A 10,798-nucleotide genomic window follows, 5' to 3' on the forward strand; every position below is an offset into this window, starting at 1 on the left:
AAATAGGAATATTTGTCTGTTTTCCTCACTGATGTATCTCCCACTGCCTAGAATGGTTTGTAGCACACAGTAGGTATCCAATAAATATTTATGAATGAACAAATAAACAAATCATGGAATCTGAGTCAATTTACATATTTTTCAAAACCATACATAATGCTTTTAAATAGTTTTAATGCACTCTAAAGTCACTGAAAAAGCAAGGCATCTAAATGAGCAAAGTCAAATTTGAAAAAATTAAAACACCTTTAAGTATGTGTATTTTCATAAGATATCAATGTTTATGTAATATTCTTTCCATTGAGATACATTTGTTGATCTGCCCATAGTAACTGTCCAATAAACATTATATATACCTACACATGTCATGCATATTATTTATAGCTTATCCTGCCCCTTATTACCTATTAAATGAATCTCAAAATATTCAGGTAGTAGGTACAAAATAGAACCCCAGGTTATTCAAGTATCATTACAGCATGCAGAGATATCTTGATTTCAGGGAAATTGGATCCCTTTCTCATCAGTGGATGAGCATAGATGGCAGTATGGGATGGAGGAAGTGGGTAAGATGCAAACAGCCCCTGGCTAAAATACCACAAATTTTCTTTGTCCTTACAAATAATTAATACATTTTATTTTTCAGATGGAGTCTTGCTCTGATGACCAGGCTGGAGTGCAGTGGCATGATCTTGACTCACTGCAACCTCCACCTCCTGAGTTCAAGCCATTCTCTTGCCTCAGCCTCCTGAGTAACTGGAACTACAGGCATGCACAACCATGTCTGACTAACTTTTTTTGTATTTTTAGAAGAGACAGGGTTTTATCATGTTAGTCAGGCTGGTCTCGAAATCCTGACCTCAAATGATCCACCTGCCTCGGCCTCCCAAAGTGCTAGGATTACAGGCGTGAGCCACCATGCCCGGCCACCAAGATTTAATATGTTTTCATAATTGCTTCTCAATTTTTAATGTGTCTTTATAAATTTCCTATTTCTTTATATGGTGGTTTTGACAAATTTGTTTAATATTATATTTATTTCTAGGGGACAATTTCCTGAGTTCTTCACTCAGGCATTTCCAAAATCCCACTCTCCTAATGTTGGAGTTTTACACATCTATGACATATAGTGTGAGTGAGCCAGCTCCATGTAAAGGAGAAGAGTTGGTGTAAAAGATAGTATAGGTAATGCTAAACTAGGATTGTAGCAGGATAACAATATGATACACCCTGTAGAAATGCCTTGGCCGGTAGAATTGGCAGGATATTATTGACTTTTGATTGGATTTGATACAAGAAAAAAAGGGAAAGTTTCATCCTTGTCTCTGAGATTAAGAAATAGGAATAGATATAGGATCAAGTTTGGAGAGAATAATTTGAAGGTTTCATGGAATATGTAGGTGGATATGCCAAGCAGATAACTGAAAATGTGTGCATTTTCACATGAAGGGCAAAAAATAAAGTACATTATAATTTTAACATTACCTAGAGATATAGTCTGAGGTCTAAAATGTCTGCAAATCTCTAAACTTGTATATGTCTTAGTAACAAGGAGGAATTAGGAGTTATTCGGTAAGTAATGCTGAGTACAGGACAAAAGAAACATTCCCTTAAGATATAACTATGTGGCAGAATTCTGGGCTCCTTATGTGTCTAGCTCCTGTTTTGCTGTACTTAGTATTCATATTCCTACTTTAGTAAAATTATAATTATTTCTCATTATGGGCATTTGTATAAATCTCAAATAGTTTAAGCCTGAGTCTTAGCAGTCATGACACTTAGTCACTAGGGAACAAAAGTGTCTCAAAGAGATTTCCTTTGGGCAATAATTCATTCAGTCCCCCTAGGTCCTCAGTCTCCCTGATCTTTGAATATTCTTCCCCTGACCCTTTTCCTTCCCTACCATCTCTTTAATATCTACTATTTGATCATTAAACAATTAAATATAGAAATATAACTTGAAATATGACATTAAACAAATTGTAAAAGTTTTTTAACTCCATCTATATGTGAAGAAACCAGCTATCATCAATTCCACTTGATTTTGTGCCATGCACTTCCTTCTTATTTCTTAGAGAACAGGGCCTCTTAGTTATCATTATTATGTTTTCAAACATAGAAAATCCAGGGGCATATATTTAATGAAAATTTTATTGTGGCGATGAATATTGTCATCAATGTGTCTTGGAAAATGAATTGATAATGTCTATAATATAAATGAATTTCTCTCTTCTGAAAACAAAGTTGACCTTTGAAACAACACAGATTTGGACTGTGTGGGTCCACTTACACAAAGATTTTCTTATGCCTCTGCCACTCCTGAAACAGCAAGACCCATCCCTTCTTTTCCTCCCCCTCAGTCTATTCAACATAAAGACAATGGTGATGAAGACCTTTGTGATGATCCACTTCCACTTAATGAATAGTAAATACATCTTTTCTTCCTTATCATTTCCTTAATAACATTTTCTTTTCTCTAGCTTACTTTATTGAAGAATACAGTATATAATCATATCACACACAAAGTACCTGTTGACTTTAGGTTATTGGCAAGACATCTGGTCAACAGCAGGCTATTATTAGCTAAAATTGTAGGTAGTCAAAAGTCAACTGAGATTTTTGACAGCACAGGGAGTCAGCACCCCAATCTCTGATTTGTTCACGATTCAACTGTATTTGATTTCTCTTCATTCTAAAGATGTTTTTATGGGCATGATATGGTTTGGCTCTATGTCTCCACCCAAATGTCATCTGGAATTATAATCCACATGTGTCTGACGGAAGGACCTGGTAGGAGGTGCTTGTGTCATGGGGGCAATTCCCCCATGCTGGTCTCATGATAGTGAGGGAGTTCTCACGGGATCTGATGATATTAAAAGTGACAGTTTCACCGGGCGCGGTGGCTCACGCCTGTAATCCCAGCACTTTGGGAGGCCGAGGCGGGTGGATCATGAGGTCAAGAGATCAAGACCATCCTGGTCAACATGGTGAAACCCCGTCTCTACTAAAAATACAAAAAATTAGCTGGGCATGGTGGCACGTGCCTGTAATCCCAGCTACTCAGGAGGCTGAGGCAGGAGAATTGCCTGAACCCAGGAGACTGAGGTTGCAGCGAGCCAAGATCGCGCCATTGCACTCCAGCCTGGGTAACAAGAGCGAAACTCCATCTCAAAAAAAAAAAAAAAAAAAAAGTGACAGTTTCCCCTGCATGCTCTCTCTCTCTTGCTGCCTTGTGAAGAAGGTGCCTGCTTCTCCTTTGCTTTCCAGCGTGATTGTAAGTTTCTTAAGGCCTCCTCAGTCACGCAGAACTGTGAGTCAATTAAACCTATTTTGGTTATAAATTATCCAGTCTCAGGTAATATCTTTATAGCAGTGTGAAAATGGACTAATACGGGACACCAACTAACAATACCCATAGAAGGTACTGCTGTTTTTCCAGAATTTTTACTAGTGCTACTACATTTGCCTTGGGTGCTATAAGGTATTCATAGATTATAACCATTCCATTCTAATATCTTTTATTACTGCAGTTATTTCAAAAGATGTGGGTGTATGTATGTGTGTATCTGTGGGTGATCTGTGTGTTTCTGAAATTTTATGTTATGTATTGTATGTGAGTATATATAGCCTTAGTGAGGCCTCATTTCAAGCCAGAATTCTGTGTTTTGTTTTCAAAGACCAAATCCCATCTTATGGCCTTGGACATGAGGGTTTGCATGAGTGCGTCATATCCTTCATAAAACAGTGCTTGATTTCTCATCAGTATGATGCAGTGAACTCACATTTTCACATATGTCTCTATTCCAAGGAGATAGTAAATTGTAAGACTAGAAAAAAAATTGTATAGCCAGTCTAAAAGTAACAAGCTAAAAATCATCAAGGATCATAAAGAGAAGAGTAAAACAGTTTTACTGTTTTTTAGTTTGTTCAGTTTCTATGAGGTAAATTCGATAATTTACTGTATTTGGGGGAATGGGAGCACTTTTCCCATTCCATGCTTGAATTCTAAGGCTGAGAGGTGTTTTCTCCACTTTTGAAAGGAGTCTGAAACATTCTTGTAGAGTCATTGTTTGTCCAGCAAAACCCCATGCTGATGAACTGCATAAAGTTTCCAGTTAACAGAGATAGGATTTACAATACCCTCAAGATCATAGCAGGAATGGAGACCACTGACAGCCATATCCAATATAGTTTTGGAAGAGGCAGTGGGTGAAGGGGCGTCTAGAAGCCTGTGGACCAGGTAGAAACAACTGTAAAATCTCTACATAGGAGAAGACTACATAGAGAAGGGATGAATTACTTTGTACTGTGGGTATAACAAATTACCACAAATTTAACCGCTTAAATTTACTTATTCTTAATGTATTATCTTATACTTCTGTAGATGAGAAGTCTGAGTAGGCTCAAATGGCTTATTTGCTTAGGGTCTTAGAAGTCAAAAATCAAGATCCAAGCTGGGTTGGGCTTTTATCTGGAGAGTCTGAGGGAGAATCTACTTCAAGCTTATTCAGATTTTTGGAGAAATTAAGTTCTGTTTGGTTGCAGCACTGAAGTCCCCTTTTCCTTTTTGGATACAGCTAGGGGTCATTCTCAGATTCTAAGAGGCAATTGCATTATTTGGCTCTTGGCCCCTTCCATTTACAAGGCTAGGAATGGTGTGTTGAATTATTTTCAAGCTTCAGATCTCTCTGAGTTTTTCTCCTGCCTTCCTCTTTTGCCAACGGCTGAAGAAAGTCCTCTGCTTTTAAAGGCTCATGTAATTAGATTAGCCCAACCTAGATAATTTCTTTTCTAAAGGGCATCTATGTCATATAACATAACACAAGCATAGGAGTGACATCTCATAATATTCACAGGTTTCAGGCAATTTATCCTGCAATCTTGGGGCTGTATTTGTTTCCTGCAGGTGTTATAACAAATTATCACAACTATGGTGGCTGAAAACAAGAAAGCTTTACTCTCTCACATGTCTAGAGGCTACAATTCTGAAATCAAGGTATTTCCAGGCTAACACTCTCCCTTAGAGGCTCCAGAAGAAAAAAAAACATTCCTTGCTTCTTCCAGTTTGCAATGGCTATTGGCCTTCCTTGGCATTCTAAACTTCTAATCATTGCATAGATGGAACTGGATTTGGGATGTGAGAAGGGCAAAAAGTCCTCGCTCAAAAGCTCAGTGGTGAAACTCTATAGAGGATGTGAACAAAGACAACAGGAGAAGCTTTACACCATTAGTACTGAGGTATAACTGGACAAGACACAAGATTGAGGCAGAAAAGAAGTCCCAAATTCTCAGTTCAGTGCCGTATCTAAGCAGCATTACGTAGATGGAGCAAAGAGGAGAAACACTGCACCATCAGCGCCGTGATTATATGGCGAGGTGGACAGAACAAGAAGTAGCATGCCCAAAGCACCAGCACAGTATTGTAGTCGGTTTGTACTTGGGTTGGCAATGTAAACAAGATCAAGGAAAGCAGCATCAGTGCCGTGGTGTAAATGCACAGTGGATATGAATGAGCAGGGGAGGATCCTCACACCATTAATACTGTGGTGTGCACAGACAGGGGATATGAGAAGGGCAAAAGGGCAGGAGGGAGTCACCATCTCTTCAGTGCTATTGTATAACTGGCTTCAGAATCTGAACAGGGTGAAGAGGAGCATCCCAACACTGTCAGGGGACTCGTTAAATGAAAAGGGAAATGGAAGCTGTGAGGATGGAAAAACCTGCATCATCTAGGCCATTGTGTAAGTGAACAGAATGTGAAAGTAGTAAATAATTCTTCCACCATCAGTGCATGCTGTGCTAGGCCAGAGGATGAAAACAGAGCCGAGATGAGCATATCCATACTATTACTGTAATCCTGTAACCAGGGCAAAGAGGATGACACCTGACTCGTGAATGCAATGATATAACCCCACAGGAGAAGTAAAAGGCCTGAGGAGGTGGAACCTGCACAAGCACTGCAGCTGAGTAACTGCACAGAAGCTGTGGATGAGGCAAACAGGAGAAGTGCAGAGCATCAGTGCTATTGTGTAGCCTGGGAAAGGATGCGACAGTGTAAAGAGGAGTAGCCCTCAGACATCACTGCAGGGGTCCAGTTTGACAGGGGACAATTACAGGGCAAATATTGAGGCCCTCAGCATTAGTGCAGTGGAGTAACTGGTCAGGAACCTAATGCACTGCTGTGCCTGACTCAGCATTCCTGCGCCTGACTCAGCATTCCTGCCTCTATACTATTTGGGGGCAGCCGAGGTGACTTTGATACAGGCAGTGCAATCGCTTCCTGAGTCTATAAGCATACAATGCCCCAGGAAAATTACAAAACTACAAGTGTGCCTTCAAGATGCCGTGATTCATAGTCACAGTGTCATAAAACAATTCATCTGAGAGCTTGGTCTGCTTTCCAGGGTGTGAGGTGACCTGCCGGACACTACCAAGATAGTGGAAAACCAGTTCTCCTGCCATCCTGCTCAGAGCCTGTCTTGTGTTTCTCTCCTAATACATATCACTGAAAGCTATGAAAGCAGAGGTCCTAAATCTTCAGACACTGTAGTTGTCTAAGATACATACTCTTGTATAAATATGCACAATGGTTACACTCCAGAATGTTAGATGACTAAAGTGGAAACCAAGTCAATGACCCAAATCCAGCCCAGATCATAGTGAATGAATGTCATCATGAACTGTCTGGTGGCCCTGACAAATTGAGTTTCAGCAGAAAAAAGAATGGGTCACAAAACAACCTTTGCAACAATTGGCACCTTATTGACAGTTTCTGTTGCCATGGCCAGGAAATCAATGGGCTGTGAACGCTGAATTACCCTCTTACCCTTGGAAATGATCCCCGCAGGCCAACCTGCAGGCTGTTAGTGGAATGGCTTGCAGGAACACACATCAATCCTGACTGCTTCTTCTGCTCTGGGAATAGACGGGCTGCCTTCAGATTAAAGTTGTATAACTGGCATTGGAAAGAATCACCTTGCTCACCACAGAGCCATCAACTTCACCAGTTGTCTTTCTCACTACATCACTGTGCTATGTTAAATGTGCCCAAGTTAAAGTACATTGAAAAAGATATGCTACATCAATGTTCATGGGTGTAAACTCTAAACTTTTTAATTTATTTACTTGGGGTGGGGGTATGGTGCTCATGAAGAAAGAAGAGGAAGTAAGTTTAGGGGACAGAGTGGGGTAACCTTGAGGCATATTTTCAGGGTTCAGGAAAGCCACCATACACAGTGTGATTTGTTCACTGCAAAAAGTGCCCAGTCATGGAGGTGTGGGGCTGCTAAAATCCAGCCCATATCACCCTCTCCAACATCAAAACCTCCTGCTGTGTCTGCAGGGTTGGGGATTACTGCTTGAGTTCTCTTCTCCCAAGGGGGGAAACATTTTGTATAGAGTGGGGTGGGGGCTTTCTTAGGTCATCCTCATAAAGACAGTACACTTTCATTCTGAGGAGCTTTTTCTCATTCATTTCCCCGGAGGAGAACCTTTTATTTCTTATAAACTCTTTCTGCTGAGAGCCCTTCTTTCTCACAATGAATCTAGCAGCCTACTTATACAGACTGACAAAATAGAATGCTTTCTCTAATCCACACAAAGATGCCATGTAAGTTGCTGTTGACCTGGAGTCTGTGGCACCAAGGGGAACTCCTGATGTGGGGAAGCTCGTTCACTCTGGTGTGTATCAGGCTAGTTAATAAACTGAGGCTGTTCTGGGATACCTACATGCTCTACAGCTGCCCTCCACTGCCCCTGTTACCCTTGCCTTTTCTCTAGGACCTAGTAACTACAGAGTTAGTACCTCACACAGCTGGGACCCTGAATCAAGCTCTGCCTGTTGGTCAGTGTTTGCACCATATTTTTTGTGAGGTACTTTTAATAACATCCTTGATTGACAGGCTCCAGAACCCCCTCATTGTCCAGGAGAGAGAGGCACTGCTAGGATGCCAAAGAAACTTTGCTGGAGAAACCAGCCCCTCCCTGAAAGACTGTGCTATCTTTCAGGAGCTATGAGAAAAAGTAAAAATCTCAATGGAAGGGAACAAAGTTAAGGTCTTAATGAACGAAGATGGTCACGCGTTTTGAAAAAGTTATAGTGAACCCCAAGTTTCTCTTCAAAGAATCAGTATGTCAGCATGTTCATCTCTCTTATTCTTATTCTTTAATTTTCTATTTGAAAGTTTAACTTCTTTCTAATTCCAGTAAACAACCTTCTCCACCAGTTCTAATAAGTAGTTCACATCTGTTCCCCTGTCCCATCCTGACTCATCCCAGTCACCTAATCACCCCTAGCTACCTGCTCTGACATGCCCGTAACCATCCTTTCCACCAAAACACCCACCCTGCCACTCTAGCTCGGACTCCTGCTCTTTTTAAAATAGCCAGTCGGGATTAGCCTAGCTTGTGCGGTCTAACCCTAGCCAATAGGGGACGACACAGTAGTAGGGACAACCCCCGTCAGGCATAAGTACCCCTTCCCCCCTTGTCCAAGTGTGCGGCTGCCATTGTTCCATCCCTATGCCGCACCCCTCTATAGCAGTAAACTGCCTTACTGAGAGGACATATCTTTAAGTGCTATTTCTTTTGCAGCATCGAAATTTTACTTGTAACAAAAGCATGCTATCAGCAGCCCTTTTACCTGCTGATGTATCACTGTCCTGCTGAGTCTATCTGAGGTATTCCCTCTGCACCTGAGGACATGATTCTTATACTTTGCTGCTGACCACAAGGCAATTCTTGGATGATGTCTTTGGTTTCAGAATAATTTAGTATGATTTGGATATGTTAAAAATTTGGTGCCCTGTGACCACTCAGCCACTGGCTTCTGTGCACTCCCCTTCTCTCTTGTTGCAACATAGTTCTTTGTAAATCACACCTAATTTTAAATACCAAGCATATGGTCTGTTTTGACAACAAGATTATACCAAGAGCTGAAAAAAGAAACATTCTGAAAATGCCTTTTACATCCAACAACCACCTGTGGTAGGAAGAAAAGATGAGACATTTCCAACTCTGGGTATAGAATCTTAGCCACAAAGTCAGAGGCTGCTGAAGACTAAGCTCTGATTTTTTTTCATCTTGTCCAAATTCCTATGTAAGGGGTCTGGGGAGTCATGCCCTACAAACCATAAATTCTCATCAGATGGGTTTTTTTTTTAAACCTTATATATCATGACTTACTTTCCATCCTGACTCCAGCATAACACTACGAGACAAGGAAGAAAATCAAAATATTTTACCTCCAAACATGTTTCTTTGCCATATCTTGAAATGTCCATGCAAAGCTGTTCTTTGTGAGGGAAAATTTGCATCTGTAAGTAATCTCTGTTAACATAGCGAGATCTTTTTCTTCCAGTCCTCCCAATTTTAAAGAGATTAACTACAAGTCTTGTACCTATTAAAGATCTGAGCAGGAAACATTTGTCATCTATTGTCTCTCAGGGCAGCCACTATAAGACTTCAAAAGAACCTTGGTTCCACAATCTTTTATCTTGACCTGAACATTTCCTTTCTATTGATCCCAGGTCTTTAGACAAACTCAACCAATTGTCAACCATAAAATGTTTACATTTACCTTTAACCTGGAAGCACCTGCTTTGAGGTGTCCCACCTTTCTGGACCAAGCCAATGCATTTCTTAAATATATTTGATTGATGTCTCATTCCTCCCTAAAATGCAAAAAAGCAAGCTGCACCACGACCACCTTGGGCACATGTTTTCAGGACCTCCTGAGGTCTGTGGTTATTCATATTTGGTTCAGAATAAATCTCTTCAAATATTTTACAGAATTTGACTGTTTTCATCGACACTGGCATGGCTCCTCATCCTCCCATTATGAGCTGTCCTCATCGAAGTCCTCAGGCCTTGACTACCTCTCAGTGCTGCTTTAGTGACAATAGCTGTTGAAATGTCCACTCCCAGGCCCTCTGAAATAGCAGCCACTAACATATGGACTTTTCTGCCGAAATCTGTCCTGGCTGCTTGTAGCAGATCCTTTTGATGCTCCATCCACATCCCCACCCTCTGGTGCCTTACCACTGCAGTGCAAGCTCTGGGATTTCCAACTGCCCGAGGACTTTTCTGGACAACCAAAATCCACCCTGCCCATGCCGGGCAGCTGTGAGAGCCAGAGAATTAATGTCCTGGAAGCCAGCCTTCAGCCAATGACTGATGGAACCTGGTGTCTAAATAGTTTTGTTCCCTTGTCCTGTGAAGAGAGAACTCTGAGGTGCATGTACTAAACTGACACCCAGAGTTTCCCGGTGGGATCAAGCTTCAGTAATCAATTCACAGTGGTGACTTGCCTGATAGTATACCTTCTATTGGTGGTTTTCCCTTCTTTGCCTTGCCCCTGGCTCCTGTGTTTTGTTATAACTACTGAACTTCAATCCTGTCTCGGGTCTACTTCTAAGGAATCCAAATACAGACACAGCTTCAGTGTTCTCATGCAATGTTAGATGGTTGGCCCTACCAGTCATTACTTTAAATTTATCTCTAAATTATTTATTATACTTAATACAATGTAGATGTTAGGTGGATAGTTGTTATACTGTATTTTTTGTTTTATTTTTATCGTTGTATTGTTAATTTTTATTTATCATTTAATATTTTTAATCTGCATTTGGTCAAATCCATGGATATGGAGTCCACAGATATGGAGGGCTGACAGTACATGGTAAACCCTAGAGCAACCATTGAAAGAAAGAAACCTTAAAAAATAGCAAAAAAAATTATCAAATAAAAATGTGATAATTAGAATATATTTACTTAATGTAAAACAAGCACTAAAGGAGGA

General features: G+C 40.6%; 1 pseudogene; it reads right to left on the minus strand.

Annotated features, from left to right (window-relative positions):
- The window catches only part of LOC135269923 (uncharacterized), a 63,809-nt pseudogene extending 53,698 nt beyond the window's left edge, over positions 1-10,111 (minus strand).
- Between the last annotated feature and the right edge of the window lie 687 nt (positions 10,112-10,798).

Source organism: Aotus nancymaae, unplaced genomic scaffold, assembly GCF_030222135.1.
Source record: "Aotus nancymaae isolate 86718 unplaced genomic scaffold, 86718_ANA_hifiasm-v0.15.2.pri h1tg000058l, whole genome shotgun sequence".
NCBI classification, from domain to species: Eukaryota; Metazoa; Chordata; class Mammalia; order Primates; family Aotidae; genus Aotus; species Aotus nancymaae.